This window comes from Gallus gallus, chromosome 5, assembly GCF_016699485.2.
Source record: "Gallus gallus isolate bGalGal1 chromosome 5, bGalGal1.mat.broiler.GRCg7b, whole genome shotgun sequence".
In the NCBI taxonomy this organism is placed as follows: domain Eukaryota; kingdom Metazoa; phylum Chordata; class Aves; order Galliformes; family Phasianidae; genus Gallus; species Gallus gallus.
This window is the reverse complement of record NC_052536.1, coordinates 7,953,454-7,965,313: the sequence shown is the minus strand read 5'-3', so window position 1 is coordinate 7,965,313 and position 11,860 is coordinate 7,953,454. Positions and strand designations below refer to the sequence as shown.

General features: G+C 38.9%; 1 protein-coding gene across 3 annotated transcripts in view; it reads right to left on the bottom strand.

Annotated features, from left to right (window-relative positions):
• GALNT18 (polypeptide N-acetylgalactosaminyltransferase 18) overlaps nucleotides 1–11,860 on the bottom strand; it is a 298,270-nt gene that overhangs the window by 225,678 nt on the left and 60,732 nt on the right. The gene's annotated exons all lie outside the window — the stretch shown is intronic.

Sequence of the window (11,860 nt, the reverse complement as noted above, 5' to 3'; positions counted from 1 at the left end):
TGGGTTGGAATAGGAAAGATTTGGCAAAATTAAATTAGAGGGTGTATATTTACACAGTGTTTTCTGTTACTGAAGAATGACTGAAGGAGTGCCATTCATTAAAGGAATGTATTGGACAGTAAATGTTATTATGTCTATTCAAGTCATCAGGAAACTGAGGTTACACCTTTGCCCTTCACTGGTTACAAAAAATATATCTTATAGCACTATCTTCCCCGGAGGACAGTTTTCAACACCCACATGTAAACATTAGATCTGTGTACACCGGCTGCAAATATTGCTTCTTTTCTCTCCTAGTTGCAGTTGGAAATATAAAGTTGTCTTCAGACTAACAGAATTGTCTGACAGTTAGAGAACTGCAATATTGTTAAACCTGACATTGCTCTGAAGCACCAATAAGCTAATTTAATAGAAAGCCCTTTTTCAGACTAAGCTTACAGTGGTTCAGTTTAAAACAATGACTCGTACTTTTTTACATATTACATTTCTTTTGTGACACTAAGGCACATATTTTTGGGCTATTACTTGCCCTCAAACAAAGAATAAGGAGTTAGAGACTTGCAGTGAATTTGATCAAGAGAAGCATATAATTACACCCAAGTGAATACTAAATACAGCCATACTTTTAATCTTGTAAGCTAAAGTGTCCAGGAAAAAAGTGTTCATTTTCCTCGTGAAGAATGTGCATTTTGACTGCCCATGTTACTGTGCAGAATAGGTTCAAAGGATATAAAGGATCCAGCTCTTTGTTCCTTTAATTAATTTTAGGTTCATAGTAAGAGCTGACCCTAACCTTCAAATCATCATAGCTCAACTTAGTTTTCTTAGCTTGCCACAGGAACTCTACTCTTCTTATTTAAAATAAACAGTAGAATGAATATGTCACTCATATCACACAAGTTAGATTTTCCCCAGTACTGACTTTAAGACTCCCCTTTCTTCCGAGGATACCTTTACAGGTATCTTAGGCAAAACAGACCATAAGTCTCTCATCTTATACTGCCCTTTTTACTATATCACTGTTGTATGACTTGTGTTATTACATGTCATTTCAAAAATGCTAAGGAATTTTCCCAAAGAAAGAATTCCCTTTTGTGCACGAGTGACTTCTGTAGCTCAAGTACACGTTTTCATTACACATCCACAGAGTACTGAAAAAAAGTCATCAGTGCAGATGACTTGTTATTTCATGTACCATGCGTGTGCATGCACATTCACATACACTACATTATTCCAGCATTGCTGTAGCCAGAGCGTACAGGAAAGGTTAATCCATTGCAGTGTACTGGCTGTCTCAGATACAACAGGGACAGATTGTTTTATGCTTACAGCCTACAACAAAGTGAACATTTTCAGATGCCACTTCTTAACATGCAAAGTTTGATTATCTGTTTGGCACAATTTAACATGTCCCTGAAAGGCACTCTGTCTTTCAGAATTATTAATGTTTCACATGTTGGCTTTTCACCATTGCGTAAGTACTTCTAAACAGAAAATGAAAAAAAGTACTAATGAAGTTCATTTAAATACTGAGTAGCTAGTGATGACTGAGTGAATATTGAGAATAGTTTGTTAGTTTCAAACGGTTGGCAAGAACATCACTGTTTAATAACTTTTAAGAAAAAAGCCTTATAAATTCCTCAAAGTGCATGATATATATCATGTTTGGAAATTCCAATTTGACTATTTTCCCAGTATAGTCAAATGCTTTTAATGTAGCTAAGACCATTCTCAGTATTATGGCCTAAAGCTCCTCTCATGAAAAGTCCAAATGCCTTCCAGAAAGGGGAAAATGTAAGCTCCCTGAAAGCCTTGGGTTCCCAGCCTCCTAAGAGCTTGAAGGTAATAGCAATACGTACAGCTGAATGCAGCATCAGCACAACTGTTGTCAGCTTAGGATTCTATAAAACAAATTATTACAAACAAATATACTTCTACAAATTCCTTTAAACACCTTCCTTACCAGCAATGATTAAGAAAGCATTATTTTCTTGCATTCTAGGATCCAATTCTGTTAACAAATCTAAGGACGTCTAGTACTAACCAGCAACATTTAGAGTGGAGTTAGTTCTCATTGTTGAAGTTGCCAGAGAAAAACTGGCTTACAAAAGATGTTTGGTACTTATCCTCCAAAATAAATGAAAACCCCACATCAGGTAAACTGATGGCGTTAACCATCTGAGTATAGCATACAGAAGTCTTCTTAAGCAGATGAGCATGCTCACCACTTATGCTGATGCTAACCAAAAATCATAAAACCATAAAAATACAACTGATCCCAAGAGAACCATGGCAGTGCAATGGGAACTTTGTGCAAGAGAACCTGGATCTTTGGAGATAAACAGGTGCCTCAATCACCCAATCTCCAATGCCTGATGAATCAAAACTTCAGATGTTGCCCATGAGCACCTCTCATACTCCAAAAGTAGACATACTTTAGTTATTCCCTACTTCCAGAGGTCAGATTAAGACAGACAACTGCAAAATCTAGCTAGAATTATTGGGCTAAAATGCAATCGCTATGTTCCATTATTCCATTCTTGGAGAACTCAGTCAGTGATAAAGTGGAAAAGATGATTCAAAGTTTTAAAAGTCAAACAAGCCAAAGACACCAAGAATATCAATTAAAATGGACACATGCTTGCCTTACTAAGAATCAGGATGAGATCCTCTTCTTAAGAAAATATTAGATTCTGTATGGAATACTCTGTAGAAGATGGAGGTGATACTCACTTCCTTGGGAAGATTTAAGATTGTTATATCTCAACAGGCACGCTGCTGTAAGCTCACCTTTATCTCTGAATACACCTGTACACTTATACCAACCTGGAGATTGGGTGTACCAGAAGACATGGTCAGATTAATCATGTGTTGACAGAGAGGTGTAGAGGACCCTTCCCTTATTCAACACCTATACAGCAGTCAATCTTAACATTAAACTGGCTGTGACATCAGGATGGATCATCAAGCAAGAAGGACCATCACACTTAACTTAGAATTTGTAATGCTTTGGGTTCTGTGTTTCCTTATAGCAATGAGTGGTGCAGAGCTTGGTGAAAAAGAGAGGACAAGTGAGGATGTAGCTGAAAATTTGGTTCTGACATTACCATAAGGGTTCAGTAGGATATGCACTCTCACTAGTATCTGCATAGTGTAAAGGACTTTGTATAAGTTGTATTCAAAAATATGCTGAAAGAAGTATATAAAAGTAGTCAAAAGAACTAAGTACTGCCAAAGGGGGAAACCGATACCTGGCATTTAATTCAGAGAATTCAACAAGCTGACACTGTGTCTTGGGAAAGTTATTCTTCTTAGATAAGCAGAACACCTGGAGCCTAAAAGCAGAGTCTCAATGTTCCACAAGCTGTGAGGAAGTACACTGTACCCTACTAGGGTTGATAATAAGCACCATAACGAGGTTGATGTGATAATTAGAAACTTAGTTAACGCCCCATTTTTTTCTAAATAATTTCTTGACCTAATATATAGGGCCTGACCTACTTGCACACGACCTTTTGGCTGGATAGCACCTCCCAGTGGAATCCTACAACCCCCAAAAACCACTTGCAAAAAACCATAACACAGCACATACGTAGTATTAGATTTTAATATGTACAGCAATTCCCTGAATAGGCAGACACTTTGGGGAAATCGTATGAATATTCACAAATATTGCACGTACATGGTCTGTGTCCTTTAGCTTCTGTGTGCACACTAGGAGGAGCAATCTCCTATGTACGTGGTGCTGCACAATAAAGTCATGTCAGCTTTCTAACCTGTCATTCAGATTGGCGAGCTGCATTCCTGGATTTCAGAATTCTTTAGAACTCTGTTTTGTACTGTGACTATTTCAAAGAATCATCCTGCCAGGTAGCACTGGAGCTTCATAGAGAAAGTTTCAGGTAAGTCTGAACTCCTACAAAGATAACCATATCCAACAGTTTTAAAATCAAAATGACCCCCCCCTTTTCCTCACTCCTCACTTCCCTACCCTCACTTGATCCTCGCCTCCCACTTCAAACTGCTAATCTGGAATACCTGGGTTGTTATAGACAATGATACAGCAATGGCTGAAGTCTTTATATGTACAAGCAGTTTGCTATAGAGAACAGAAGGTACTCCTAAGACATATTTTACAGCTTAAGAATGAAACAGTATCATTTCTTCCATGAATTTCCCAGCATGCTGGGAAAGTCTCATGAGAAGATTTTGCCTACTTAAACAGCAAATAAAGAAATCATTACTTTAGCAGTCTATAATTAAAAGGCAATTACACATTGACAAGCAAGATGATAGCATTTCATTGATGGTTTTAAATGAAACAGACAGAAACCCAAAGAATTTCCCCATTGTTGTTTTAGTGCTGAATGCAGAACTCATTTATTGACAGGCATTTTCTCTAATAAATATTAAATATGATAAATATCACCTCTTCAAGTTACTGAAGGCTGGCTTTTCTATCAGTTGTAGATCAACTGATGGGCAGACAGGTGGTGAGAAAGAGGGTATGAAATCTGACTGACAGATCATACTCTTCAAGCCAGATCAAACTGATCTGACTGACATAGATCAAACTCTTCAAGCAATAACTGTAGCACTTTCATATAACTTTTCTCCATCCAGGACCATCTCCTAAAGAAAGTTCCTGAGTTACATCATTGCTGCCTCCCTGGTAAAGCATATTTCAATTATTATGCAAGTCACAAAAGTCTATTTTAAGATTATTTGCTTTTATTACAGTACATACAGAGGAGGCTCTCTCCTGACATTTAAATAATGCATCTACATCTAGCAGGTTTGTTTTCCTTCCAGAATGTTAATAACTTCCTGAAAAATAATTAGGAAAATTTGAGTAGAATGAGCTAGAGTTATGCTGATGGCCATATGTACTGTTAGCAGAGCCCAAGAACAATACCATACTAAAAAAAAGAAAATTGTAACTGTAATAGGCTAAGCAAGTGAGAACATCTGCACATCTCATTTTCAGGTCAGCACACAGCCCCCATGTTGTTTCTTCTTGGACTAATGGGAATATTCTAAGAATTTAAGCATCCTTGGTACCCTCCACCACACCAACTAGAATCCAGCTTCCGGAACAAGGCAAATATGACTCCAAATTCTTGGAGGAATACAGTTACTCTCAGACTAATACTCCTTCAGACATGCAGATAAAAGGATCTTACTGTAGGCAACTAATATACATTCTTCAGAATGCTAGAAGCAAGGATTATCAGCTGCATCTCTGTCTCTTGTACTCCTCTCTCCCTACAGGTTTTGGCATTTTTTCTGGCAAGCATCTCAGTGAAGAGATCCCATCTGGAGAAACGTTTCAAGAAACAAGCAACAGACGTATCGCACATCCTGACAGAGCAAGCATGAATGCTACCAGCTAGTAGGGAGGTTTCTTGTTAAAAACAAAACCCACCGCACAATCCTTTTGCAAATTCTCTGCAACTGGATGGCTCATACTGACAAATATGCTGCAGAACAATTATCTTAGCAGCGTAAGGAAATAGATCAGTTTTATATGAATCCAAGCCAACTTGCTGAGATTCATCTCAAATAATCTTACATCCAGCTTTATGACAACCTATGACCTCTGGGCCTTGCATCAGCAGGTGGCTCAAGCAGACTGAACAAGGAACAATAAAAAAGCCCATAAACTACTTGATTTTTTCTAGCTCAGAGTTTTTGCCACTTGCCCATTCAGCTCTCAATTATTTTAAGTCATTCAGTTATAGCAATAAAAATATCTTCTTATTAATAAAGATAAGAACTCGATGTCTAAGTGCCAGTTTACAGTGTTAGGAAGGACAGAATATCAGCAATTTGCTGGAAGATGAAACATTAGGATTCAACATCTGCTGCCTTCCGAATGCAATCAAGATGACCTTATCAAAGCCCAAAGACGTGAAACTGAGCAGATGTCATGATCACGAGAACATGAGGTCAGAAATAGTCACTTCCTAAAACAGAAGAGGACTTGAATAAATACGTACCAGCAGCCAAACAGAGATGGATCCTTCCTTCAAGGCAAGAACACTATACACATGGTGGCAATCAACAGTAGCAGCACTGGCATCACAGGTGGTAGTTTTGTGCCAGATTTCAAGTGATTGAAAGGTGTGCTACAACGTCACACACACCTGTATGCTGCCAGTAGCAGTACGGACTTCTTCTCTGCAAGTTTAGGCACACCTTAGCAGGTGATTGTAACAACAGGATCCTAAAATCAGCCTCCTTTCAGAGATGTTCAGATTTTTCAACACGTAGCATTTGACAACTACGACTCATGACTTGGACAATTTGACCAGTGATTCGTGCTGTTTCACAGGTATGTACAACCTCATCATCATGAAAGCACTCCCCTATTGTAAGGAGATAAAGCCAGCACAGAACGTCACACAAACTTAAACGTTTCAGTACTCAAACAAAGGCCAAGTCATAGTTATTTAGGTAAGACAAGAACACTGCAAAGTTCTTAAGCTTTAAGAAATTCCATGGTTTTGTTTAGCTAAAGCCAAGAATCTGTATTTTTATAACCATAAGGTATTAGCTGAAGTCAAGGATGAATGTAGTGGGTACATTCTTTATAAGGAATCATTAGCTGACAACTGCAGCTGGAACTGTTATTCAAACAACTTGCCCTGGCCACGCAAAGCACACAGGCACCTATAATGGGGCCTATTGTAAGAATATTTCTGCACGTATTACAATAAAATCTGTGGATTTAAGAACAAGCATACATGGAGAGTACAAAAAATCCTTTGTCATGCTAATGTGTGATGCATATAATATTCCTAGGATAGTTTGTGTCACTTGCCCACAGAAGAGATTATAGTCTTCATTAAGAATGGGAAAAAAAAACCTAATCTGACAAATGCAGGTAATTTCTATTATTTAAGTGAACCATTACTGCTTGCATTACTAAAAACTGTTCCAAGATTTTTGAAATGATAAACACCTCTCTACCCTGAAAAGTCTAAGTCACATTCATGGTTTCACATTTGCAGTTCCACTTACTCACTTACTTGTACCAGCAAATTTGCAGAATGTTGCAAGGTCATAGGCATTACACCGCCATAATTGCTAATCTCATGCAAAGTGCACATCCTTGAAAAAATGCATCACAAAAATAATGCTGTGAAGGTAAGTTTAAAGCCAACAGAAACAAGGAATATGGACACAGACAAGTGAATTGATACTATAAACATTTCACGTATTGGATCTTTTTTTAATGTTGGCTATGATCCACATACAGCACAGAATCACTGACTGAGGTGGCAGGGATCTCTAGGCCCATCCGGTCCAACTCTTGCTCAAGCAGGGACAGGAACACCCAGAGGCAGCTGCCCAGAACCACATCCAAGTGGCTTTTGAACATCTCCAAGGAAGGAGACTCAACAACCTCTCCAGGTAACCCGTGCCAGTGCTCTGTCACCTGATGAGTGAAGAAGTGCTTCCTGATGTTCAGACAGAACTTTTTGTGTACCAATTTGCCCCCATTGCCTCTTGTTCTGGCACCACTGACAAGAGTTTAGTTCTATCCTCTTTGCACCCTCCCTTCAGATATTTATACACGTTGCTAAGATCTCCCCTGAGCCTCCTATTCTCCGGGTTGAACAGTCCCAATTCTTTCAGCCTCTCCTCAGATAAAGGTCCTTTATTGTAGCCCTACATTGGGCTTTTTCTGGCATGTCTAAATCTCTCTTGTGTTGAGAGAGTAGAACTGGACACAGTACTTCAGGTGCAGCCTCATCAGTGCTAAGAAGAAGGATCACCTCTCTTGGCCTGCTGGCAACACTTCATCTAATGCAGTCAAGAGTGCCATTACATTTCATACTGGCAAGAGCACTCATGAGAAATAACATACCTCAGTAACAAAGCATAATAGACTGAACAATGCTCTCTCAAACCACCAAGCAGCAGCTATACTGTATAATATACCGTCCTGTGCACAGTTTAAGTTTCACCTACAAAGTCTAATTACTCAGCGCAAATCTTACTATAGAGCAGCAGATGCTATCTTCAGCAGTAAAACAGCTGCATTTTATTTTAGAATCTTAATTACAAGAAGATACAAGCCTAACTGACAGTATTTTTCACTGTTCTTGGAAGTGCTGTAGGTCACAGCAGAAGCTCATAAAACAGCGGGTACATAATGTAGAGACCTGAACAGTAATGCAAGGTAACAACAGTTGATCAGGCATGATTATATGTTACTGCAGAAACAAGCATGTTAAATTACTCTAAAAAGCCCCACTCTTCATCTGAGCACACTTCACAGTTTCTTCCTTCCAATCAGAACTTTAAGTAGGTTCTTCTCCCCAAGTATTATGCATTTAAGTCACACCCCCCCTTGTTTTCATTACCAATTTAGTGCTAGGAAAACCATGGAAAAGGTGGGCTTATTAGACCTTCCAGAACAGTCAAAACAAAGGGAAAGAAAGTGACTTTTAACTATGGTAGACTCCCTCTTAGCCAATCCATAGAGTGATGGACATCACAAGTGATCCATTAACCAGAAATAGTAAACTATCACGTCAGTTTTACATTCCTGGAAACTCTGGATATTGTTGTCTATGTTTTATCATTACTATTTGTTTCAAATGTCTACCATACAGCTACAAGAAAAAACGTATTAGAAAATAATCTCAAGGGCTCATTCAAGCAATTATCACTTTTTAAAAATGGGTACGACAGGAAAGATCTCCGACCATAACAAAGCTAAAACTTGATACAAGTTAAAACACGTTTTTCTTGAGTTTGTTCATAAAAACTGCAGCAACAGATACAAAAACCTCTCACTGCTCTGTTTTCATGCGAAATTTCAGTACCAAAATAAACTCTATATCAAACCTGCTGTTTGGACATTATCAATTAACACTTCCTTTGATGTCACTGACAGCCCAACTAAGTAATGCTGAAGCAGTGAGGGGGTGGGGGGGGGAAAAAAAACACTCCTCCTTCTGCTATGCTGTTTACACTTACAAAGCCCTGAATTTCTCAGGAGGATATAAAGAGAATCAATGAAAAGCATCTGCAACATGGGAAGCCAGCTTCCCTGCCCCGATGTACACAGGTCCCAGCTTCCCAACCCTCTTCCACAGGTGCTGGATTTAAATTTGTATTTACTAATGTGCATTTGATGCTTCTTTAAAACAGTTACAGTAAGTGTTTTTATCGTTATCTAAGGAGGAGTTTTTAAGCATAGCTACAGTTACCAAAGGTAGAATAAAACAAAGCAATTTGTATTCCCAGTTAAAGTTGCTAGGGAAACCTAAAAGGGTGTGTAAATATCATGTTATGGTAGATAAAGGTATATAATAAGTAGGGGTGCGGGTACAAAGAAAGCAATACAATATAGAAAAGGTGCTTAAAGAAAAAAGCTTGCTTTAAGAGTTAAGATTTCTAACCTTAATATTCTAACCCATACTTTCAAACAGCTGCTGTTACCCCTCACTAAGAAAAGCAGCCCTTCACCTACTGCTAAAAGATCCCAAGGATATGTTAATTTACCCCTAATTTATTATCTATTCTATCACCATAGTTTGTCTTATCCAATTTTTCCCAAAGACTGATGAAGTTGCAAGCATTTTCCTGCAGTCCATGATAACGACAAAGATCAATTCATGCTTTGCCCTGTTATCAGGTTCTGTTATGGTAGTGGATATTACATTGCTTTAATTTTGAAATGTTTCTGAGTTTTGATAAAGCCATTAATCACAATATGACTATGTTAGTCCAGACTGCAGGGCTGTCCATGACAGTGCTAAGAGTAACTGATCTTTAATAATTATTCTTCCTTGCTTAAAACTTACCTGTACAGATTTTTCTCTGCTTAGATAGTAGCTTTTTTTCTTAAAAATATGGGAGATGAGGAGCAAAATAAAAGTATTCAGCAAAATACTTCTCTTCTCAAAGAGTCAGGATAGGGCTGACCTTATGATCTGCTCAGCACTTCATTACGTCCCAACTGATCTCATACCCTAGCGAGTTCAGTGGCAGCTGAAAATATTCAACATCTGGCAATACTTGGACTTAAACGATGCAAAACACTTGAAAATTCAGATGAGATACAATATAAGTAGCTCTGGATCCTTTGCCCCTCTCTATGGTAGCCTGACACTGTAAACCACCTGCTGACTGCGAGTACTAGCAGACTATTTGCATTTTCGAAGCAAAAGGTTTCTTTCTAAATAGCTTCCAAAAGGTCATCACCCTCAGAAATCACCTTGCCCAAAAGAACAGTTTTGCAGCATTTGGCAAGCTGTTTTTGTTTCACATTCTCCTCTTCACTTACCTACCAAAGTTTTCAGCTTTTGTATTTTGGGCACTATTCCAATTGGATACTAGATACTATTTGGAATTACATCTCAAAAATCATGTACTTGAGTACTGTTTTATTTTGCACTTTGCCACCCACAAAGTTCACATGCAAGCCTATATGCACATCCATATACAAAGCATAGGTACTGGGCTACGTATGACCTGAAGCATTCTGAAACCCTCAGAAAATGAGAATGTAGCATTAGGAAATAGAAACAAAGGCTGAAACCATTTCCTTCTTTCAGGCAAAGTTTGCACTCTTTGCAGCAGCTACTTACATCTTATTTTAGACATCCAAAGTACAGAGATGACTTATCCCTGGACAAAGAGCACTCAGCATTTCAGAGAATTAAAGCACAGCAGGGGTTAACTGCAATGTACAAGAGCATACAAGGGCCACAGAGATAATTGGAGGGCTGGAGCATTTCTCCCATGAAGATGAGCTGTGCGAATTGGGCTTGATCGACCTGGAGAAAAGGCAGCAATAAATAGGAGGGAGAGCAATTTTTTACACAGGCAGGAAGTGCTAGGACAAAGGAGAATGGTATTTGCACCAAAGGAGGAGAGATTCAGATTAGATATTAGGAGGAATTTTTTTCACTCGGAAGGTGGTGAGACACTGCAACATGTTGCCCAGAGAAGCTGTGTACAGCCCATCCCTGGAGGCATTCGAGGCCAGGTTGGACGGGACCCTGGGGAGCCTGAGCTGGTGGGTGGAAACCCTGCCCATGGCAGAGGGTTGGAACCAGATGGTGATTAAGATCCTTTCCACCCCAAGCCGTTCTATGAAATAAAGTTACAGTTGATCTTTCTGGGTGTCAAACAGGCTGTTTTTACAAGTACCATGTCAGCAACAGGCTTACAGCAAGACCGAAATCGTGTACATCACCTCTGCCATTTATCACAAACACGTAACAGTCAAGTTCAGTGCTCTTCCACAGATTAAGTACTACAGCTTACTGTGCTCGGAAACAGGCAATATAATTTCCCAAGTTTATTTAAATTCTATTAGTTGTGCCATATTTGATCTTTACGGTCTTTTCCAACCTGAGCAATTCTATGATTCTATGATTTGGTTTTTCTTCAAGGAGCCCTTTAGTAAGAGTTCATTTTGTAAATCTCCAGCTAGCCAGCTTTGGATTTGCAGGAAAAAGAAAACATTTTTGTTTTGCTGCATCATACAATCAAGCCTACTATTAAATTGCTTTTTCACTATTAATAACATTCATACAATTTAATTAGTGTTTAACCAGTACAACACTTCAAACACAGATCCTTCTCTGACTCTCTGATGGGTGTAATTCTGCTCTCAAGCAGCCCAGAGTATATTAGCTGCTGTGACTGGAAACAAGATTAGGCCTTCTGCCCATAACAGAGTCAAAGCATGTCCTTCCTGCACCATTTCAGTAAGCAGTCTCTCAGGCAAGTGTAAGCAGTATTATGATTGACTCAGTCTACAGTAAGCGCAGGTGATTAAAGATAGGTGACAGAAGTCGCCTGAACCTAGCTGCCAGAGGGCCGGGCATCACAT